Genomic DNA, 5000 nt, shown 5'->3' with positions numbered 1-5000 from the left:
CAGCAATATTGCTTGTAAAAAAAAATGTTGGGACTTTACATCTCATAATGCCAGGTAATGCAACCTGCGGTCCATCTAGCATGAACTATGAATAATTGACGACTGATACATTAAATTTACTGATATTTTTTCCGTATTTGTGATATAATGGTGTCTCCTTTGCATAAACTGAGAGTAGTCCATCTTCTCTCATGAGATATAAGATTTATTCAGGCTGTCACCCGCATTTGCTGTGCAATGATGATATTTTTGTAACATAACTAAACTTGTTATGTTTGTCAGCGTCTGAGCTGTTAGTCAGAGTGGTACGGACGTAAAAATACATACATACCCGAATCATATACGAAGTAGATGCGACTAAAACGAGGTTTGTTATCTAAGATATGATTACAAAAAGTAGTAATAAAACACAAACTTTTATATAACCATCACCAGTGTATGAAAAGATTAAATTGTATCTGTATATGCCCGGTATTTCACATGGCTTAGCAAGACAAAAGTTGATTTGTTTAACCTCTAAAGACCTCTAAGGGTTGCCGCAAATTGAACGATTATTTATCTACACGCAGTATTTTGATTCGCCTGTTGCCTGACAAATTTAATCTAACAGCTTAAGAATATATTCACAGCGATTAGGGATAAGCACAGGTTTATCGTTAGACCAATAAACCAACACGCGTTTTGTTTAGAGGCAAAGTATAGTGACGCTTGAGTCATTGAATCGCACTGAAATCTTATCTCTTTCTTGTTGCAAGATTGATAGCGAGGGTGCAACATGATAGAGTTGTGCGTGGTCTTGTAGATACAGCATAAGTTGTAGTATCGATGGCATCGGTTGCTCAAGAAGGGTGGGGAGTCATGCAGACTGGCATGCTCTGTGAAGATGCAGCATGTAGAGCATTACAGATCGATTACTCGATGCATGGCGATCACGTGATAGAAAGGTCGGGTGGAACCTAGATGAAAGAATGAGCCAGAGAGGCAGCCACGTCGTCTGGACGTTCCGATTTAATGGGGGAGACGTGGCACGGGGCAGGCGTTGACGGTACCCAGACGCGATGAGGGCGATGCGTGCCACGATGATAGTGTTGGTGGTGGTGATCATGGATTGAGCACCTCGATGAGTCGCCATGCTCGGGTTTGGGGGACCGTGTGCCCTCACCTCGCCTGCTGCTGTTGCGGAGATAGGAACGAGTCTGTCAGAGGAGGCTCGAGTCAACATTACAGGAGCTCTCGGCCTTGTACTGCTTGGGGGAGATGGGAGGGGGGGGGGTCTGGCCGGCCGCACGCACTTTGAAATTCAACTTGAAATCGGTCGTATCGTCGTTTGAAGTAATTAAGTCGCTGCATCGCCATTTTTGATTTGACAAATGGGTTCGTGTGTGATGCGGGATTGGATTTGCATTTTGTTTGACTTCTCTTTATTATTTACAGTATATACATACATATATAGATAATATATACAGTTATAGGTATAGATATAAGATAGATATATGGATCGATAGTTAGATATATGTAGATGGGTAGATGCAGATGTAGATGTAGATGTAGATGTAGATGTAGATACATAGATACTGTTTATATATGCATGTATGCATGCACAAACATACATATTCATATACAATACGAAGGTTTATTCTACTCTACAGTCCCACTAAGATTTAGGACCTTAATTCCCGTGTTTTTTCTCTCTAAGGCGAAAGTCGTTTCGAAGTTAAATATACAATAATAGTACAAGTGAGGCATGGCTTGGCGTCGCGGGCATGACATTGAGGTATGGAGCGGTAATTGAGTGAGGCATCGTCTGTATATTAGTACCTGAGGCAAGGCATGCGTTGAGTGGAAGACTGAAAGCGAGGCCGGAGGGGCGGGAGGGGGGGGCAGGGAGGGGGCGAAGGAATAGGCTGTTGTTGGGATTATTTTGCTGTGTCTTTGTTTACGTTGCATTGTGGAATCGTGTGAGGGGGAATGTTTTTAGTAAGGGATTTTTTTTTTTTGAGAAAGTTTTCACTTGAGTTATATACGGGAGTATTGTCTATGCAGATGACTCCGGTTACTATTGTGTATTGTCTTGTTAACTTAAGGCTTTATGAACTTCATTCGTATTATCTTTATGAGAATGTGATTCAAGTTCTCTTTGTTAATAGAAGCTTTGTGTAATGTCAGGTTGACCAGTCAGCTTATTTAACTTTGAATATTTACAGTTAATTCAGTTTATTAAATGGCTGGACTATTAGTTACGGTAATAGATTTAAGATATATATATATATATATATATATATATATATATATATATATATATATATATATATATTGCAGTTGGTTAAGAAGTGAAGCATTATGAATGTTTAACAAAAGTCGAATGAAATGGCCATGAATAGTTAGCTTAAATTTAACATCATTATTAGTGTGTATGTTTCATCAACCGTCTTGTCATAAATACCATCCCTTTGATTCTATTTTTTATTATGAATAAGATAAATAATCGCGGTCATTACCAAGTAAGCGTAAAGAAATTAATATCGTATGATTTAGTGACTGGTTCTGCTTTGAATTTGTCCGCTCATTTTAATCAAGATCTATAACTCATATAAAGAACCGTATTATAAATATGATATGATGATATCTCTCTCTCTCTCTCTCCCTCTCTCCCTCTCTCTCTCCCTCTCTCTCTCCCTCTCCCCCCCTCTCTCTCTCTCTCGCTCTCTCTCTCTCTCGCTCTCTCTCTCTCTCTCTCTCTCTCTCTCTCTCTCTCTCTCTCTCTCTCTCTCTCTCTCTCTCTCTCTCTCTCTCTCTCTCTCTCTCTCTCTCTCTCTCTCTCTCTCTCTCTCTCTCTCTCTCTCTCTCTCTCTCTCTCTAGCATCATGATCTGTTATGTACTTTCTAATCCATTCATTATACAAGTAATGATACCCATATATACTTTACGGACATGAGTAAGGCATCTGATAGTGCCTGTCACGAAGAACAATTCAGAGTCTTATCATACAAAGGTGTACCTTCACTGTTACGAGGGATGCCTCGGTATAACCACGGCGTGAAAACAGGGAGTCTATCCCCATACGAGTATAGCATTTATTTGGAATGGTTAACCGATATTCTGAATGCATTAAAGGCCGGGTGCTCAGTTGATGAGAGCATTGTTAACCGCATCTTCTATATATGCCAGTGGTTCGCAAACGTTAGTCAGTCACGTGATCCTTGAAGTGTTGCATCATCAACCAGGTTCTCTTTGTATTTTTTGTTTTTGTTTTTTTGTTTTTTTTCTAGTATTTCTGCCTAGGCTTTTAACAGTACGCGTCTAGTGATAAACAATCTTGAAATCAATTTTATTATTGGATCTTACTAAACTAACAAGGTATCGAAATTATGATGAGCGAAATCGTTAAAGAAAAAGAAAGAAAGAAAGAAAAAAAAACCGTTTGGGAACCCCTGATTCATGGTGATGATATTGTGGTGTTTTGTCCCTAATTGTCTAATTGACAACGGCTAATCAACACTAGCTGTATATTCATATCAGTGCGGACGTAATGGGAAGCACGCAGCTGTCAAGCCACATTGATGGCATTGCTCTTTATCAGTGTTAATGGAAATAAATATTAAGGGTTTTGTTTCGATAAGGAATATGTATGACGCTAAATACGCTCTGCTAATGAACACCATGGTTTGTGGCCAAGGAACCTGTGCACTGTTGATGTTAAATAGTTACTGTCCCGCAGATTTTTGCACTGAATTTCGCTGTATATCGTCCATTCTTTTTTATATGTTCACAGATCTCTAAATAGAGTAGGGATATGTTATAACAATATTTTTTTTCGAATAATGAAAGGTGCAGCACGAGAACTGACCGCTGTAATGGCCTGGGGCATCACCCAACATCATCATCAGGAATATTGTTATATATGACTGTCGATTTAGTTTAAACCTTTACAGAGAGAGAGAGAGATTGAGTGAGTGAGTGAGTGAGTGAGTGGGTTGGTGGTTGAGAGAGAGAGAGGGAGAGGCAGACGCAGAGGCAGACGCAGACATGCAGACAGACATATAGACATATAGACAGACAAAAGACACACACACACACACACACACACACACACACACACACACACACACACACACACACACACACACACACAAAAAAAAAAAAGTCCCTCCTCTCCCCTTCCCCTTCCTTCCCCTCCCCCGCCCAAGAGAAAGGATAGGCGGCACTCTCATCCGATAGGATGGCCTTAGAAAGCCGAGAGCAATCCCAATCAATAAAGAATCGCCGTGCAGCGCATGTTGTCTGATCGTTATCGTCTCCAGTACCCCCCGACAGAGCAACAAAGGGAGACGTCGTCACCGATAAATGATTGGACGGAGCTCGCGCATAGCAAGAACCTCGGTGGCCTTGGGAAAGCTGGCGTTTTTTTTTCTTTCTTTCTTTCTTTTTTTGAGATACCGACGATGTACCTGGAGACAGAGGTAGTTGAAATCTGTTACTTTTTGTGATTTTGTTGTTGGCTAGAGTATGAAGGATTTGTTGGTTAGAACAGTAGTGCGAAATGCACGGAAATGTTTTCGATTCAACTGTGTACTTTTTCCTACCTCAGCACCAAATTTTAAAATGCTTAAAAATGGTTACACGAAAACATACAACTAAGACTTTATTTTTATTTCGATCGGCAGGCGATATCCTCTTGCTGAAATGAATTTGCGTCTACTTGTAGCGAGTTTGTCGCCGGACAAAATGTAGCTGTATCATGCCTCTGTATGCGTGTTAGGGTTCTGTTGGTGATGTTGATGGACTCTTATAACTTCATCAGGTGTTGGCGGACCAAGCGTCGCGTGGCACTCTATGACCCTTAACGGCCCACAATGGCACTGAATGACCCCTCACATCTCACATTCCCCTCCCAGGCGACCATAACGCCAGGGGGGGAGGAGGAAAAGGGTCACTATAAGTAGGCTAGACCTCTGCTACTGTTTTCCATTCTTGTATATCCTGAAGTAAGGTATTACTT

General features: G+C 40.8%; 1 protein-coding gene across 5 annotated transcripts in view; it reads left to right on the top strand.

Annotated features, from left to right (window-relative positions):
* Positions 1 to 5000, top strand: part of da (transcription factor daughterless) — a 449030-nt gene that overhangs the window by 55141 nt on the left and 388889 nt on the right. The gene's annotated exons all lie outside the window — the stretch shown is intronic.

The sequence above is a fragment of the Penaeus japonicus genome, unplaced genomic scaffold (assembly GCF_977035675.1).
Source record: "Penaeus japonicus unplaced genomic scaffold, GWHDUDI00000001_assembly GWHDUDI00000001, whole genome shotgun sequence".
In the NCBI taxonomy this organism is placed as follows: domain Eukaryota; kingdom Metazoa; phylum Arthropoda; class Malacostraca; order Decapoda; family Penaeidae; genus Penaeus; species Penaeus japonicus.
This window is presented reverse-complemented; position numbering and strand designations above follow the sequence as displayed.